This window comes from Anguilla anguilla, chromosome 5 (genome assembly GCF_013347855.1).
Source record: "Anguilla anguilla isolate fAngAng1 chromosome 5, fAngAng1.pri, whole genome shotgun sequence".
Classification (NCBI taxonomy): Eukaryota; Metazoa; Chordata; class Actinopteri; order Anguilliformes; family Anguillidae; genus Anguilla; species Anguilla anguilla.
Window position 1 is genome coordinate 11,221,935 of NC_049205.1, and position 19,943 is coordinate 11,241,877.

The following is a 19,943-nucleotide window of genomic DNA, read 5'->3' on the forward strand; positions in this document are numbered from 1 at the left end:
GGGGCCGGCGGTGACCAGGACGCCCAGCGCAGGCTCCGGTTCAGCCGCCGCGGCGATTCCAGCCGTTTAAATCCTGACAATCTTCCCTCCACACGTCGCGTAATAAATTTCCTCCCCCCCTCCCTCGTGCTCCTGTGAAGAGACACTCAGGAACCGTGGGCTCCAACACAACAGCCACAATAAAACCGCCGTAGGAATGTTAATTGTTCGCTAATCTTAGAATAATGCTTCCCGAGGTGTTAACGCCAAAGAACGCTAAACGGGCTCTCACAGAGTTCCAAGTCTGTCATTTACGGCCTGTTAAAGATTATAAAGCCGGTTGCTTCTCCAGATTAGACTTAAGCGAATAGCTTTTCTGTGATGACTACAGCAACTGCAATTCCCGCCGAGCCGAAAATGAGTCCAAGAAGTGAGAAACTCCAGACAATATCCTTCGAGTCCAAATCGGTCCGTTTACCTACATTTATGTACGGAATTTATCCGGCTCATGCATGTGTGGTGCTTTTGAGCAATGAAAAAAATGCATTTGTAATATTTTCATTCACCAGCTGGAACACAATGTTAATATTCTGTTCATGTATTCTGGTCACCACAGTGGTATGTTAGTGTATTGTTATGCATCACAGTTGTTCTTTTATATCAAGAGTTAAGGTGATCTTTAGTAGCTCTGACAGCTACGATCCGTTCGGTGACACAGCACGCAAAGTGCTGCTTTGAAAAACACCAGTGGACTGAGTACCTGCGCTCTTTCCCAAATCTGGGCTCGATTCTGTCATGTGACATAACGTGGGAAACTCAACGCAGACAGGAACATGTGGGCAAGCCTCCCCCCCACCGAAAAAACGATGGTTACAAATGACTGGTCTTAACATTCTTCTGAGGAGGCTCCACGCCGCATTGTGCGCGTACCGGCCGCTGCCAAGTGTGATTGGAGGTCCTGCCGAATGCCCACCCCAAATCCCTCGCCCCCCCACACGCATACCTACCCACGGGACGAGTCGTGATGACAGGTTAAACTCCTTTCACCTGCAGGCCCCTGAGACCCGGGCTTCCGTGACCCCTGCTATCTTCTTCAAGGCTGCCAGAGGTCAAAGGTCACCTGGGACAAGAGGAACACTGGGTAGCATATGTTCGCGGGCCGCTCAATTATAATAAAATGGTGGATAATGACAGTGATTGATGCCAGTCTGATACTGTGATATTTTCACCACCTTTTCCAGGTTTCTGTCAGAAAGACTGATGGATATCGTTTGCATGATCACAATCCTTGCGAGAGAAAACAACTTACAGCCATGGAATAATAATTTGGAAGAATAAGGCAGTTGCTATCGTGGAATGCCTCAAAAACATTTGTGGAAGGAGGAATCATAGTGGTAGTAGATGTGACAGAAGTAACAGGAGTGGTATCAGTTGTAACAGCTGTTGTTTGTTAATATTACTTGGTAATAATAGTAGTAGTTAATATGACAGTTAATTTATATGTTTTCTAAACAAAAGGTAAGATTCCACTGGTCATTTATACCTTTTTGTATTTATCTTATGGTAATGTGTAAGTGTTAATATTTTTTTCATACAGATAGACGTTATTGTTACACCAAATGATACTGACCCATATTCAAAGTAATCACATCACTTACAATGTTGCTGAAGTAAAGTGAACTTTGTCGTGACAGAAACACTCAAACAGTACGCCAACTTAAATTGTTTCCCTTTAGCAAGCATTCACACGAGTTTGCTTGGATCTCGATCAATGGAATGCTAAGACTGGAATCCCTACAGCGACGTGGTCAACAGGTAGTGCAGAAACGCAGTCACACTGACAAACACTGATTATGCCGTCAGTCAGACTCCGAGTCGAAGTTTAAAAAAATACAAACACGGTTCGAGGATGTGAGCAGAGAGACAAACGATCAATTATGGGGAGGCCAGGGCTCCGGAGGCTCAATTTGCTCGTGGCACAAAGCGCTTTATCACAATTACCAATCAACCACCAAGACACAGGGGTGGAGGGCGGGGGGGGGGGGGGGGGGGGGGGGGAAGAGACCGTTACAAAAACACAGGACCGGTCTCTCAGAAGGGAAGAGTATTCCACAAACACCGAAGTGAACAAAATGGCAGAAAGCCGTTTTGGTCGCCGTGGAAATGTTGGTTGTTGCTGTCGTTCTGCCAAAAGGAACGGGTTAGGAGTGCGGTGTGGTCCAGCGGGGCGGCGCCCTGCGGGAGGGTCTGAAAACAGAGACCCCGGCAGCAGACAGGGCTCGACCTTTGACCCAGGCCTTGTGCCTTGTCAAGCGATACCTCCTGTGGGTCATAATTACGGGACTGACGAGGATCTATTTTAAGATTGCCAAAAGCTCCCCTGACTTTGAGATAGATATAAATAGCATGGGTGGTTTTAAACACACAGATGCACTTGTACATGCACACGCACACACACACACATACACGTGCACATGCAAACATAGCTACACTTATGTAAATGTAGGACCTAACTGTGATATGCAATATTATGCAATATCAAAATATACACTGAGACTTCCATATACTGTACATTATTCTTCAATTATTAATAATTTATTAAAAACAAACATGCACGTGTAAACCATTATGTGTGCGTGTGCATGTGTGCGTGCATGCGTGAGTGCATGCGTGTGTAAAAATATAAGCTCTTAGAAATTGCTGTAGCTAATCAGTTTTAGTCTTGGCTCCTGTGGTTCTCAGCCGGCTACATTCAGAATTGTTTATACGTTCTGAAAGCCCCCCACTGCAATCCTTTCAAAAGCCGCGCGGCGGAAGGTACTGGTCTGTTATCGTACTCCACTGCAGAATGTTCCACACAGCAGACCTTATCTTCTGTTCATGTGGAATATGAAAAATAAGAGTCATTCTACAAGTGAGGTTGCGGGGAAGAACGTCCAGAGCTCTTCGAACTTACGTAACATTCACATTTAGCGCTATGTATTTTCATTTGAAACACAGACACACCCACTGCAACATTAGTTTGGACACAGTGCAACATTTCAGCACTGAGCTTCGCTGAAAATGGGAGCAATCGGGTCACAGAGGGAAGGCATTAAGTCCTCGTCAGCTCAGTAATGTGGTTATAATGCAACAGCTCACTGCAGCGCACACACAATTAGCCGTGGCAGTTCCGCATTTGTCACAGGGTTAATGCTGTATACACACTGTACAGCTCTTCGAAAATAAAAACATTAAGCCGGGCTGCGATGCGAGGGGGCTGACATCCGCGTCATAAATGTGTCCCTTTTAATCTCGTTCCGAGGACACAATGGGATAACGTGATTGGCTTAGCGGCCTCGAGTCGGGCCTTCGGCCTCTGGGAACAAAAGGGGACATAGCGGCTGATCTGTTTTCCGCGACTTTCGCACGCGCCGACCGCCCAGTCCTGCCAGAGGCCGCGTCAGCCGTAATTACACGAAAAAAGGGCCACTGGCTCCATCGCCATAGCGATGACAGATAAGACAAGACCAGTGGTGGAAGAAGGGACAGTGTTTTGCAAATAAACTCCTCCCCCCGCAGCAGCGCGCAAAACCTGACTTTCAGAGATTCGGCGATAGACCAGAGTGCCGAGACTTGGCGGCTCAGATAGAAGCAGCGTTGGGAGAAAATCTAATCATGTCTGCGGCCACCTGTTCTTTTGGGCCACCTGACTGGACAGCAGCGGGTGTCCTGTGGCAGTGATCAGGATCGATTCCCGGTCTCTAATTCAGTCAGCACCAGGTGCTTCTATGAAAAGTTAAAATAGTTGTTTGGATGTCAAGACGATGTATGAAACAGTTTTGAAAGAACACTGTAGGCATACAAGGTCCAGTTAGACACATACTAAAACCAATTTTTCCAACTATTCATGTGAAGTACATCTTTAGTGTTTACATCTTTAGTGAAACATTTTAGTCTTTATATTACAAATGTGGTAAAAGAGCAGTGGCAGCATCATTTCCAGAAGTCAGTTCTGATTCAGGACACAAAATTCCATTCACCTGCTCTTAGGCCTGGTGCATTTCACCAGGGGGGTAAGTATCTTGCATTTTTGTCCCATTTTTTTCATAAAATTAGTAAATATATTCCCTAAAATTTCAATATCGTCAAAAGGGGGAGGGGCGCTGCTGGGCTCAGATAAAGCAAGATAAGCACCGTTGTAGTGTTTAATTTTTTCTTTTAGGTCAACCTTATACATGGTTGCTGTCACTGAATGGCTCCTAGCTGGAGGGGAAGGTGAGGGAGGCAGCCAGCCATTACACTAAGTAGCTCTTTAACCGTCATTACATCATTACTTTCACTCAGACTCGGTGGCGGGAGACACTGCCTCAGGCCCAAGCCCCGCCCACCAGGCACAAGGCCCGTCTCGCACCTGGAGTCCGCGAGTCAGCAGGGAGCGTGTCCAGCCGCTCGGCGCTGTGTTTGCGTGGTATTACTGGTATTACTCCTGCCCAGTATAGTTTAGTGGATGGGTAAACAGGGACCAAAGCCAGTGGGTTGCAGATTCAGATCCCATCTGGGCAACTGTAGCTGTATCCTTGAGAAAGGTGCTTAACCAGAACGGTATTAACCTCAACAAGTATTCGGCTAAGTAAAATTTGGATAAGCATAAAAATAAATATATACGTGTGTGTTTGTGGTTATAATCTATATCTATAATCTATATTTAGATTAGGTATCAGCTGTGATATGCATAAACAATGAGAGGAAATGTGAGCTCTGTATATTATCTGTGTATGTAACACACAAAAAAAATATTTAATGTAAATAATTTAATAATGTACTGACGGGGCAGTGGACAATGATCTGTGTTTAGCATGTGCTACCACAGTATACATCAAACACTGCCACTGACATCAAACATTGCACATGGTCCCACGACAGTATCGTTCTGCGAAGGCTATGGAGGAGAATCACAGCTGAAGGGGTGCACTGCAGTCGATAAGGGCGTTTTCGTGAGATGGGGGAAGTAGGGCATGTTGTTGTTGCTGTAAATCATTCTAACAGCATCACGCATTATCACTAAATTAACATGAACCAGATGACGCTTACGTCAATCTCGCATCATGGCTAACAGTCACACATCAAATTCTCAGGCAAGAGAGAAGTAGTCAGCTAAAAAGTATTAGTGTTCCATGTAAGGGTTTTGCTAAAGTTTTGTATGCAAGAAGGCATGCCTTATCTAGCGAAGCCTGAAACTGGAGATGGTGACTCAAATTAGAAACAAATTGGCAAAAAAGCAGGGAAAAAAATTACATTTCAGACATCCCAGGTGAATAACCAACTTTAAGCACTGTAGAAGAACTGAAGTATTGATATATGCTGGTGGTAGTTAAATTTGCAAATCCAGAATTTTTTGTGTTTACTTTGTAAATTCTAATGCAAATTTGTTAGCTGTGCACCATTGCTATTAATGCTCTAGTTAACGTTAACTCTTTTTGCTCAATAATATTTTACTCCATAGCAGTGGAAGCGACGCATTTTTGAGTTTGATGATATCATATTTTTTCTCATATCTCTGCCACTGCCTGGAAGCCACACCCCCAGTGAAGAACTGAGAGTTGGGACATGGCAGATCCAAGATCATTTAAATTTTGGCAAGGATAATGTGGAAGTGAAAATGCTAATGCTAACACTGATTTTTTTCTTTTTCTCATTTTTTTATTTTAACAATTAAAGATTTGCAATAAAAAATTATTTTGACTGAATCTAATTTCTGGAAGCATTTGGTATGGGGAAAACACATAGTTCTATTTTTCCCATCCCTGGAACATAATTCAGGTCTGAAGGGGCTAAAATGGCATAGTTACAGCTGCAAAGTAATAGTAAATGGCAGTTAGACGTTACCATTTCATTTTTACATTAATTATTCATACTTCAATATGAAAACAAGTTAAATTTAAAAATGTGTTTTGAATTAAAATTGTGCACGTAATTCAGAAATTCTATTTTTATTGTCCAATGCTCAATTTCATTTGAATATTGCCATATTTAAACTTCCATTGGATGTGACCTGTCCTCTAGGATGAGAATGAAGCTGAAATCCCAGAGTCATCCAAACAAACTTGCATTTCACAAATGAGCCATATGCTACTCCATTAAACCATGAGCACAGAAAATTAAGACTAGTTATTACATACAGACTGAATCAGTTGTTTTTTCCCCCAAGTGACTGGGAAACATCCTTCATCTCTGAGCACTTTCCAATGAGGGGAAAAAGATACATTGAGTATACAAGTGGAAAAACTGCAGTCTCTTGGATTATCAGCTTTTTATCAGTTGCTGCAGACCTATTTACTCAGCAATAGCATGCACTCTGTGGAATCTAAAAGCCGCAGTTAGACGCTAGGAGAAAACTGTCAAGATTATTTTTTCCCTTTATGTGCTGCTCCTCGTGCGTTAAAATAGCATCCATACACAAATAAAATATTCTCCGTGGCAACATCCAATGACATACTTGAAAGATATTACTATTGCAAGATGTGGTACAGGTTATCATTCACTTACATAATTAAAATGTGATTATGACTTGATAACTCAATTTATGCTTTGAAGATTAAAAAGTGATTATATGTTTTTTCAAGGACATATATTTGTGTCAGCCTATATATTTGTGCCCCTTCTCACAGATTGGGTGCTGACCGACAAGGTTTCATCATCAATAACCTGATATCCTCTCAGCAAAAAATATGCTTTTGTTAGATCTTTCTGATGAAACTGCCAAACTAAATCACAGGGGTCAGTGGTTCTGGATCTCTAAAAAATTCCCTAAAGCCTCCTTCACTACCATGAAAGTTCTCCACCAAAAGAACGTTTGTTTTTCCAAGTGAATGTGTGCCAATCTTACTGGTTATTTCCAAAATAAAGCCTTTAGTTGGTTGAAGAGAATTCCCTGGGCATGGCCAAAAAAAAAATCGAATACAAAAACCACATTGATTAACAGCTGGAGAATTAAAGTCGGTGTTCCTCGATCTTAATTAGATGGAATAAGCTCTAAATGAACATATTGTGTCCTAAGCCAAGCAGCCGTTGATGTATGCCACCTTCCTCTGTTAGCACAGCACTGATGAAATGTCTGACATATATACGAGGTGGAATGCACCCCTATAAATTGCTGGAGGAATTGCGTTTCCTAAGGACTGGGAACAATGAAGAACTGCATCATGCAGGACTCAGTTTGCAGCACCAAGTAAGATTTTCCAATGCTCGACATCCTAAACTGTGTCAAATTCACACCATGAAGAATCAAAGCAAAAATACATAAATAAACAATTGCATGGCACTGACATTAACATGAATGAAATAAATGAATGGTACAATTTCTACTTGATTGATCCAGCATTTTGTGTGTGAAATTAAGTACACTTTTCTCTCTCCCCCTCTCTGTAAAATTAGCCATTGAAAACTGTTTTGGTCACTTTTGGAATCAAATGCATACAGCTCCACCACCACTCAAGACTCTTAATACATGTTTTTTGAAAATAAATTTTCAGTATGACAGATGCATCAAGTGGGATGTCATCATTGGTAAATGCCATGGACATTAATAACGCTACTTATGTCTAATAAGTCTCGAAACTTATGCACTTAGCGCAAAGCTAAATAAAAGAACCACTCCCCAAATCACTTTTACTTTGCAAAAATAAACATTTAAATTGCTTTAATCCTTTTAATGCATTTTCAAATCCTTTTAATTCACCACTGTCCTGACTCAGTGTTACTATATAAAAATAATGTGACAACATTTATTGCAATGCTGTACCAAAACTGCATGTCAATTGCCAAAATCCAAAAAAACCCAACAGTGGGTGTCTGTCTTCTGTCAACAAGATATCTTTGGGACGGGGAAAAGATCTCACGGTCCCAAAACTTCAGAGACAGTAATAAACACCTCAAAGGTCCTGTGGTCAGAACCACTCAGGCTCAAACACATTTAGTGATGTGAGGTCAAGATCCTTGGCCTTGTTTCGCATCCAAGACGCTGTCAGCATTGAAAAAACAACCGCCAGCAGCTGGATGGGGACTATAAGCATTAGGCACGCAGATTGCGCTTCAGTCGCTTTTGAATCCACAGAGCTTTATTAGCAAAGATGCTTTCACTAGTATCAGTGACCAACTTCACCCTGTCTATCTGGTGTCTGAATTCATGTAAAATCCTGCCAAACTGATTTAACTTATTTTACACTTGTAAACTATGTGCTGTACACCACAGCATCCTGCCACGTTCATGTCAGTATTTAGCAGGACTTGGTATTTCCCCCACTGTGAGCTGAAATCACTTTTTTCCACTTTAACAACCCCAATGCAACAAACCTATTCTACAACGCCATCCAAGAACCTCACAATACAATGGCAACCAATAGGATCTAGCACTACCTACTTCAAAGATCAATCCACTTTTCTATATTATTTATGGCTCGTGTGAAATTAAACATGCTTTTATTTTTTTTATAGGCTACTGCTCACTTCATATACTCTCATCCACACTTCAGAGATGCCATGTGGATTCAATCCGCCTACTGCACAGTTGTTGCCGTGAAGCAGATTTTCAGCAGGCCGATCATTATGAAACGAAATGTCGCCTCGCATCGGCCCACTGTCTCCTCCAATTGGGAGATAAAGGGCACCAGGTTGGGCGAGTCTCCATAAAAGCCGGGCTTTTATTGGCCCCTCTAGGGGCGACGCGGAGAGCTCTGCCCGAGCCGTGGGCCCTCCGCGCCTCCCGCAATTACATTTCCGCAGGAAGAGGGCCGAGGGATTGGAAACAGGATGATTCGCCCTAAATCACAGAGCGCGCTCTCTGCCCGTGAGAGGGAGCGACTGGGAGAGCAGGGGCCTTTTTTCCTTTTCAACAACCCCCCCCCCTCCCAAAACAGCTCGGCCTCTCATATTGTTCGGTGTGACACAACAAAAAGCACTGCCAGCCACCCACCCCCCCCCCAACCCTGGTTAAAGGAGAAAAAGATTCAGTCACGACACTGTATAAATCCAAAGCTTTAAGTCAAGTCAGCCCCCTGTGTCTACCTTAATCCACATTGCCGTGGAGGCATAAATAGACCTCGGTGAGTTATTAAATACCTTGTCGTTACTGTTTTGAAAGAAAGGACCTGTATACTTTTCAACAGCGTCAGACTTATCGCACAACTAATTATAACCACGGCCAAGCCAGGAAATGATGTCAGGGAGCACAGAGATATGGCCATCTTGAGATTAATGATGTAAGCGTCGGTTCCACCAGCAACACGGTTGCGCAACATTCCTTTTCGCCCACGTGGAAGACGACATTGGTTTTATTCACTTCACAGTCTCCTGGTTCAGTATTTTCAGTATTCTATGACGTGCTCTTTGGGTTAATTAAATTGATGCCTGACACATTTATTTTTTGTTGATCACTGCACTACGCAATGATGCTCTAAATCAATATGAATTTCAGAAAATTCACTACATGTCTTTGTGAATGGCAGGAAAGTTCTGGGAGCTTTTTTTTTTTCTTTCCCCCACAGGGTAGCCATATCCATTTTGAGGAGTCTATGACAAGACTGGAGAGCATTCATTTCATGTTCCGCTAGAGTGACCGTCTTATCGCACTCAAAGGAGCCAAGCTCAGAAGGTTGTTGTCTTAAAAAAAAAAAAACAGACTCATTAGGGCCATGTTTCCTGGTCCCTTAATCTTTTTAGGGTCAAACAGATGGACACATCCCATCACAAAGCCACAACCACAGAGCGGATTTCCAAAGGCACCGTGAATGAGACTATTATTCAGTCATCTCACAAAGATAACCTAAACCTAAAAAATACCTGCATGGTAATCGTGTGGAAGTGTATGACTCCATACTTAAAGTTGCATTATTTAGAATGCTGGAAAGTGTAAGACTCCAGAACATAGAGAATGCACTGTAACTGTTAAAGCGCTCGTCAGCCCTGGGATCAGCCATGATCGCTCTTCATCCCAAAAGAGTGGGAGGTCTCGTTACAACACTTCAGTGACTCCACTTGGAAGGGAGACGAGAGGGGGAGTCGTTTCTCCGACTATTCAGTCTAAGACTCCTCACCACGTCTGTGGCAAATAGTCAAGAGCGGCGATAAGAGCCTTTTTTTAATACAGGAATCAAAAGCAGTTATAAACAATTCAAACCCTCTACCTTATAACTGGCCTTGTGTCTGTATCTAGGGCTGCTCTTGTGTGTGTGTGTGTTTACTGTGTTGCTATGAACATCTTTGATAACGGTGTCCATTAATGCCTTTCTGGCTCACTCTATTTGAGCAGCCGATCTATGAAACCACGGTTTCACATATTAAAAGGCATCCACATTCAAACATCAGGAGTTGCATGAATATGGATGAATATGAATATGAATATGGGCTCAGTGCACTTTTAATGTATATATTGACGACAGAAGAAAATTGAGAGAAGCAGAAAATTCATGTGGGGCTTTAAGCTGTAAAAAGCTCAGTAAAATTACACCAAGTGTTCCGCACATTTTACAACAAAATATCATATCAAAGGCAACTTGATGTTTTTCTTTCTTCCTAATCACTGTGCAAATGCACTCTTGTCCCACAAGATATTTTGGGACGTCTTCAAATGACACAAGGGAAACCTGGCAGCCCTGCAATTGTGAAAGCGTAATTTCACTAATAGTAATAGGGCTCCTACCAGCCAAGACTAAAGAATGTGTGTCCTTCTGTTCTGAAGTCAAAGTATCAACAGCTTTAAGCTATTAGTCGACTTTTCAGATTCTGTTTTTTTAGATAGGCCATGACCCAGGCAAAGTGTGGCGTCTACAAGGTAGGCCCAAACTCCTTCACCGTAAAATTATGTCTCATATCAAGAGAGATCTCACACAAGTGTGGGGTATTGCACTTGCCAATGTTTCGTTTATTTTTTAAATAATTATATGATTGCAAAGCAACAGAAATAAAAACAAAAATGCTTTTACATTTTTTTTTTTTTTTTTTACTTTTGTCTATTATTATTTATTCCTTGCTGGCTGTTGCTAACCATTATGGTAAAGGTTTTTAAACAACAGCACTGACCTCATACAGTTCAGCTGTGGTACATTAACTATAACTGCAATTGAATATAGTTCAATCAAACATTTTGCATCTCTGTAAAAATTATTTTTGGTGAATATTTCAGCTGGTCTCAGTATGGAGCACATTTTAGGATAATATATCAACATATGCAACCCAGAACAACAAGTTCATAGGTTTTGCAATTATCAAAAAAAAAATTATACATGGACAAAATACCTTAGTGCTTTGTGAGTCTGGCTCAGCCAATACATTATTTTATTTTTATTTTTTGGGGGTGTGATAAGTTGTAAACTTTGGTAACAAGACAGGATTAAAATAACAGTGAAGACAAAAACTACTGTGTTATAAAATGACTTTTTTTTCCCCCTGAAACATGAGCTGCAATAATAACCTTCTTTTCGTAGGTGTTACAATTCTGTACCGTAAAACAGGCTGCGCTTATTGTGTTGTGAAAAATGGGGGAAAAGCCTCATAATTCATATTTGATAACAGTAGCCATTCATGCCATTCTGTCTCATGGTATTTGAATGTAAAGTGAATCATTATTGTTTCCAAGATCTCCACACATCCAGTATTGAGACATCATTATTTTAGTAATGAATATGGGCTATGCGGTTAGCTTCTCCCCTAATTGTTTTTCCTGTGTTATCTGACGCGGTGGCTGCAGCTCCCTGGGTGAATCCGATTGGCTGAGATAAAGAGTAGGTGGCTTGCCTGATCCTGTTTGTGTGGCCGACTTTTTACCCCGCATTACCCTGATTTTCCACTCTGACTGACACATGCAAAGAGCCTTATCAGTCTGGCACCGAAGGGGGCTTTGTCTCAGCATTGTCTAGTTGTTAGCTGTCTGTGAGCGTGAGCTTTCTCTCAGCATTGTCTAGCTGTGAGCTGTCCGTGAGCGTGAGCTTTCTCTCAGCATTGTCTAGCTGTGAGCTGTCTGTGAGCGTGAGCTTTGTCTCAGCATTGTCTAGTTGTTAGCTGTCTGTGAGCGTGAGCTTTCTCTCAGCATTGTCTAGCTGTGAGCTGTCTGTGAGCGTGAGCTTTCTCTCAGCATTGTCTAGCTGTGAGCCGTCTGTGAGCGTGAGCTTTCTCTCAGCATTGTCTAGCTGTGAGCCGTCTGTGAGCATGAGCTATCTCAGCATTGTCTAGCTGTGAGCTGTCCGTGAGCGTGAGCTTTGTCTCAGCATTGTCTAGCTGTGAGCTGTCTGTGAGCGTGAGCTTTCTCTCAGCATTGTCTAGCTGTGAGCTGTCTGTGAGCGTGAGCTATCTCAGCATTGTCTAGTTGTGAGCTGTCTGTGAGCGTGAGCTTTTTCTCAGCATTGTCTAGTTGTTAGCTGTCTGTGAGCGTGAGCTTTTTCTCAGCTTTTTCACTGTGTGAGTGAACTGTGAGTATATTTGACATCACACGGAACCGTCAAGTAGTCACACTCAGACTACTGTTACAGTAACCACATGCCAAGCACACATATCTCACAGGATGCTAACACTCGTCTTAAACCATTAACATTCGTATGTACCATTTGTAATATATACACAATTACTCGCTTATATTTCGGTATATTTTATTCTTTTTTTTGACTGTTCGGTTTAACTGGGTCGTAATCTCTGAATGGAACATAAGATTCGTCACATAATGTGTGTCATTCTAAACACTGTAAATCATTGCGTGTTTTGTAGGTCGTAAAAATGGGCCTGCTATATATTCTAGTGAACTAACATAAACTCTCCTTGGGGTGAGCCTGGGGTTTTACAGTCTGTGACAAACATTTTTTTTTTTTTGAGAAGACTTTACTGTGGTATAGCAGCACAGAACTACCTAAAATGACAAAACCTCAGAATGCCATAGGTGCCAAATGGCCAATGCGCTAAGTGCAGGTTTGAGGTGATACCTGACTGAACTCTAGTGTCTCACTTCACTGACATGGCCGCGTTTATATCTCTATGGAACAGAATGCGGGACCCCACTGATACGCAGCAAGTCTTTCTGCACGGTAAGGGCATGTGTGCAATTGCAATGGCCCTGTCTCCCCCTCGGAAGGAAGGAGCCAGATTTGAGGGATACCACATTCCCTGTCTGGAAAAGCTTTGATCTCAAGCGCATGAGTCAGACTCCTACTGTCTTTGCATGGCATTGGACCTGACTGGCATGTATGCCGGCCAATCAGAATTAGTCTCTGTTCCTCAGCATGTTACTGAGGGACAGTACAGACAGATTCAACTTTAACCATTGGGTGCTTTGTCCTTAGCTGTCAATGGGAAAAATTAAGCCGGCATTACCTTTTCTTACTCTGTGCATGACAGTCTTTTCAGGTACTTTGATTGCTGTCAGACTATAATCTTATAATCGCAAGCAGCGTATAGTAAGACATGTTAATTTTGGTCCTTCAAAGATGGGGATAAAGTGTATTGTGGTTGAATGTAATGTGGTTCTAAGAAGCTTGAGTGAGAGCCTCTTAAACAGCCACAGGCAAAAGTCAGGCACAAGAGGGGCTTGACAAATCGACAGCTTCAACAGAGTCGGAGCATCTGTTTGGAAAAAGAACAATAGGCCAATGCAAACTTTTTAAAGGTGAGACTGATCTTATTACGGTTTCTCTGAATTTGACACACATGAAAATTCAGCCTTCTTGTCCTATTCTGTTATCCATTAAGAGTACTGCTACGGTGGATTTACATTCAGTGAAGCACAGCCAAATCTAATAGTTGTCACATCTTTCACAGAAAATGCACAAAATGCACTCGTGGCAGAATAAATAAATGTGCATATGCTGTAAGCAGATCAAAGTCAACGGGTCTTTAAGGTAAAAATCAATTCATGCACCACAGATTTTAAATAAGGGTGTCCTTAGTTAAAGGCTAATTTGTACAGATGTTGGGGGTCACCCTTCGTAGACTTGGGTAGTTTTGTACTAGGAGTTCAAACAGAATCAGGCCTCATATTTACATTCAGACCCAAAACAACAACAGTAGCAAAATGGAGTATAAACAATAGCAAAATTCTTCTTTTAGTCTTTTATCTCTTTGCCTGAATAACCTGAGAAACACCTGTTTAATATGTACTTGGGTTAGTTCCTTGATTAATGAATTAGAGTTGTGCTCTTATTTGAAAGTATTGAGTCAAGCAGAGTACGTGTTTAATTGTCAAATCGACTCACCTTTGTGAATCCCTAGTTTGAGCAGATAATGAGGAAGAGAACAATTACTACTGTCACAACACTACTACTACTGGTAATACTTCTGCTACTATTACTATATATGACAATGACCAATGAAAATGAAAGTGAACATAAAAATTTGAATAGCAGTAGCAGCGGTACTAACAATACTGATGATAGTAATAGTAGCGGTGGCAGCAGCAGAGTAAAAGATGTCTCTCGGAGTCACTGTCGCCAGTGCAGTTCCAGGGTCAAAGCTAGCAGCCTTTGAGGCGCTCTCTCTCCCTGGGCTAATGATAAGTCTGTCTCTATCTACACTGCAGCCAGCCCATCCATTCTACGAGACAACCCTCCCGATTGTGGGACCCTCCACAAAACGTCCACAGTTCAAACAAACCACTTATTCTTTTCCCAAAGGCCACTGACTCACGCAGCGATTTGAACCAGCCATTGTGGACACGAGACGTAATTAGTTATGGTGGCACAGAACCACCAAAGGGTCAGACAATAATTGGATTTATCCGAAGAATGAACATTTTTGGAAGTGACTGCGGGGACCACCAAGGAAAGCCCCCGTGCGCACCACACGGAACAGCGTGGCATTAAGGCCCCCGACAGAGGGGCATGGTGGGCCGCGTCACCCACACAAAGACCTCAAAGCCCCCTCTTACCCGGGACAGGGGCTCACAAATCACGAAGGGGGGGGGTGGGGGTGGGGGGGCAGCCTGAGCCGATTCAGAAAACTCTCCAGCTTATCTCCACGCTCCTCCTTAATTACCGAGCGTCTTGGCCGGACCCCATTGGCCTTATCAGCCATTTTGGGATGGCCATAACTTAGGCGCGGCTGACCCCGTACAGCGATGGGTGGGGGGAGGGGGAGGAGGGTGCGTTTAGGCAGCAGACGGGGCCGGGCTGAGGGCCCCCGCTTTGCCCCCGGGGGGCCACAGCTAGGCTCGCCCCCCAGCTGTGCTTCTGAACTGTCAGACGGCCCAGATAAGGGCTGATCGATGGGAAGCGCGCTGGCTCCGCTCTGACCTTGCCGTTTGGTTCATCCTCTCTCCCTCCAAATCTGGGGCCCTGGATCTGAGTGGGGATCCAGGCTGCCAGGGAACACCCCCCCCCCCCAACCCTGCCCCAACACCATCATTTTCCAGCAGTTTGCCTTTCCGCTGCCTTCTCCATAAACTCCTAGCAATCACTGCTCCTTCCTCGTTTTCTGCTTTTATTTTTGATTTTTTGCCTGCGAGAGCCCTGTTATAGATTTGGCTGCTGTTTTGTAGGAGCTCGTGAGAAAAAAAAGAACCTGGTTGCTATGCTCGGAATGCTGCGAGCTTACATCCGACAGCACTGGTGACAGAAGCGAGTTGTAATGGAATGGGGCGATGTCAACGGCTCCAGGAGAAAAATGGCTGCTTTCGACGAGTGGCCCTTTAGCCAGTGAGGCAGGCTGAAATAATGCTTGTTCTTCCTGTTTTCACTGCACAGCCAATCAGCATGGATGTGGCCATGCTCACATATGGCCCATATGGCACATATACCCTAGTAAAGACAAAGACATTTGATCAACTTATATTGTTTCGTCTTTAAAAGTATAGTGATCAAAAGTAAAATAAAAATGCTAAAATAAATGATACAATTAATAGTCCTCTAATCTATCATCTTATTGGTTCTACACTAAACAGTTTGTTTAATTACTACCTGCCATAAATAATTTTATGTAAATTTTACATTGTGATTCTATTTACATTGTTGATAGGAAATAGATCTTGTATGAATTACACTAATGGATGAAAACCACCACGATTCAGAAGTATTTTGGCAGTAAATATTTAGGCCCGTGCCTGTATCCATAAGCTGATTGGCAGGTTTTCTTTGAAAGGCTTGTTTTCGAGGGCAACAGTGTGTTTATTCTAGATACCGCCACAGTAGTGCTCTTCCTGAGTGTGAAGAGCCATGGGAATCGTTGCTTGACGGACAGCTCGGCAAGAGCCGAGCTATCATAGACATCCCAGACTGCAGACAAAAACACCAGAAGCAGAACGACAAGGCGGATTTGGAAAAGGCTATTCCTATTCCAGAATGGTGAAGCCTGTGAATCGTACAGTTACAAACCTACACGAATCCACGGACGGCTGGTAAACAGCAACGGCTCAGCTTTTCCACAATGAACACAGTCGATAAAGTCTATTCTATAAGCTCTGGTTTTTTGCCAGTATTCATTGACAATGAGGTCTCTTCTGTGAAGTCACCAAAATGGCAGCTTAGAATTAGTACATTTATTGCGTGTCAATGACACAGTCTTACAAAAAAAAGGCTGTTTTCAAAAATATATGCAGCATATATGGAACTGTCCTGATCACAAAATAGACAGAAACAATTTTAATGTCCCTAAGACCAGGATCGACACAGTGCCGGAAGGTCCCTGGACTGAGGTCCCTGGACTGGGGTCCCCATGACAGGTCTGGAATGGTGGAATAGTCTGGTCTCCTCCCTACATTCTGATGGGGTGTTAACGAGCCACTGCACTGTTTTGCCAAAATCTCCAAATCATGTGGTGGCATATGTGTATTACATTTGAATTACAGGTTTATACTATATGGAAATGTGGTAATGCTCCGCTTTCAAGAGTTATGACATTTCTAGAGCAAAAGAAATTCGGCTGCCTGGTTCTTTTTCGCTCTCTCTCTCTCTCTCTCTCTCTCTCTCTCTCTCTCTCTTTCTTTTACAAATCCAAAGGGATCAGGATTCTATCCAGCCTGCTCCTTTGACAGTTTTTAAGGGCAGGAGAACGGGGCTGGAAAGTCAGACATTAGCATACATGAAGTGGATTTTTCCTTTGGAGGCCATTTTATTAAATGGAAGTGACAAACAGCTGCCTACAGTTGGCAGGACGGGGAGCACTCTTTACAGCTGTTTAAAAACAAACACCAAAAAAAAACCCTAGCAAAGTTTACATTCTTTGGAAAACGCTGGCTTTAATTATTTTGTAATCTGTCCTCCGAGTAATTTTTATCAATGCCATGTTTATGCATCCGTATATTATACTGAAAACATATTAAACACAGATAAGTACTTCTTAGCACACTTCCTTTTAAAACTTATTTTAATTTGGGGCGGGTGACCCGGGGATTTGGGTAACGTTTGCAACGGCTCTCTGGGTTTCTTCTCCCACCAAATAAAACACAACGGCAGCACGGAAGAAAAGCTACGCTGCATTTGCCGGTTCCCAGGGAGTGCTTAGAATGAAAAAGATCCCATAAATATCAGGTGACAAATTACAAATGAATCTGCTCAGGTCCCCGTGTGTTTATTGAAAGCCAACGCTTGAATAAATGTAAGAATGGCGCAGTATAAACAGAGGGGAGCTCGTGGGGGGAAACGATGGGTTTACATGACAGGTATTGGGGCAGTGTTTATGAAAACCCTGGACGGGCCGGCAGGTTTTCACCGTCCGCACTGGGCCGATGTTTTTGCTATCGGGAGGCCCGCGGGAGGATAATTCGCCAAAGACTCACGGGGCACCCCGCGCCTCGGGTTTTGTGACCACGTCTGTTGATTGGGCTGCAATGACTTCGGTGATCCACTACTTTTTCCAGCGAAAGATTATTTGGTTTACTCAATTGCATCAATTTAATAGGATTCCTTCTCCTCCCGTTAGCATGAGTAACTCAGTGGCACAGTGCTACGCTGAGCAGACTCCCAACAGCATCAAACATGAAAGAATTTGCAGTTCTGCGGTATATGTGGTCCCAGCCAATGCGAAAAAGCAGGCTGATTCATGATGGCAAGAATGAGGTAACTGAATATGGTTCTGGTTCTGGTCTGGTACTGCTAACCAGCAAATGTGCGGGGACTGAGCAAACTTCACAGGTCGGTCATCAACCGTCCATTTTTCTTTCTTGATTTGCATCCAGTTAACTGGCTGTACACAACCTAAGCCTCTGTTCAATTCAGCCACAATGCATTTGTCCATAACTTGAAGAAACTTGATGATGATGACGATGATGATGATTGTGATTTTGATGGATGATGATGATGATGATAGTGCACCACGTTAAAGAGCTTTTTCTTTCTTTTGTCATGTGACAGTGATTGTCAGAGAGAGTAATGTCATTGCAACAACAAAGAGTAACACTGCTTTGGTTTTTAACCTTCCGGGTCCAAAGTTCTAAGTGAAGGTAAACATCTGGAAGCTTTTTACACGTTAGAGGCAAATCAGGGATGAGGCCTACTCTTGGAAAAAAAAGTCTACTACAGCCCAGCAAAGACTGCAATAGCATCTCACATCAGCTATAGAATGAGTGTTCTCACATTGCTTCTTCTACACTTCAACACTGCCTAGTTCACATACAAAATATATACAGAGCAGTCTGTAAGTATTTGGACAGTGACACAATTATTGTTGTCTGTACTCCAGCACAATGGATTTGAAATAAAACAATGTGCAACCTGTTGGACTACGAAAACAACCTAGTAGACTATGGAAGACCACTTTCAATTGTTAAAAAAAAAAAATTAAAAAAAACCCTGTGCAACTAATGAACAGGTCAAGAACCCTCTCCAGAAAGCAAGCATGGATGTGTGAAAGACTAAAATAAAGAGAAGACTACACCAGCATAACCTCAGATGATGTATTATATCAGTTAGTTAACATAGTGTACTACTCACTACTTCACAAGATTTCTATGACCGTTCTGCAAGTGAATAGTCAGAGGGCATTTATACGACATCTCACCCACCAGAAACCACAGCGTCTCCATTTTTCTTTCTTGATTTCATAGGCATATGTCTCTCTGTTTGTCAGTGTCCCAGGAGAACACAACAATGGGGAATCTTCTAACCTGAGCATTCATGGGAGGACATGACAGTAATGTCAGTTAATTGCTGCTCTGAATAGAACACCTTTGACCTCTTTGACACAACCCACCCAGATGTGTGGTGTGTCTCAGTGCTTTGTGAAATAGTTGATGATAATCCAACCAATTCAAGCTTGGCAGACATTCAGGCTCCACCCCAAGATTGTAACTATAGCACAAACAAGGGAGGCTGTATGAAATGATCACACCTTCACAGTCAATCTGAGGGCTGCAGTCAATCAAGTAGGCAGGCATAGCATGGATCTCAAGCATTACTAAATACTAAGGACAAAATTGCAGGATTACGTTATTTGGAGTGGTTCTTTGCAGTAGATTACTACCGCAAGAAGATTTGGTCTATAAAAACTGAAGTAAATCTACCACCTGGTTTTCCACCAAACAATACTTTAATGTTTTAAGTTTTGTGTTATCTCAGCTGTTTTTATTACCTTGCTTTTTGACCCCAAATTCATCAATTGCAGTACCGAAACAACAGCAGTTTTTTACAGCAGAATGACCAAGCGTTCGAGCTGCTTAATTGCCATTTTTAGAAACCCCTTCCATTTTAATTTGATGTATGAAATGACCAAATCCAATACAGTAATTATCAGAGGGTCTGGAATTTGTCCGCTGGTCTCATTTAGGAATCATCTACACAGAATTACATCATGGTAAGCATTACCAATGAGTATGTCTCTACATACTGATATAGGATTTCAGAAAATACTTTATTAGCATAAATTAGACTCAACCCGAAAGAGAAGTCTTGCTGAGTTCATGTGTGATTGAGTACAGCACCATCTTTAACCTGTTTGCTTTTAGGCCTACTGGTGAAACACAGCTCTTAATCCCAGTGTATCAGAATCACATCCAAATAGTCTCGTGTAGCAGACTG

At 42.6% G+C, this 19,943-nt stretch overlaps 1 long non-coding RNA gene across 1 annotated transcript in view; it reads right to left on the reverse strand.

Moving 5' to 3' along the window:
- The window catches only part of LOC118227978, a 74,768-nt gene that overhangs the window by 17,339 nt on the left and 37,486 nt on the right, over positions 1–19,943 (reverse strand). The window contains exon 2 of the long non-coding RNA XR_004765389.1: positions 987–1,099. This is a non-coding gene — a long non-coding RNA (uncharacterized LOC118227978). The remainder of the gene's footprint in view (positions 1–986; positions 1,100–19,943) is intronic.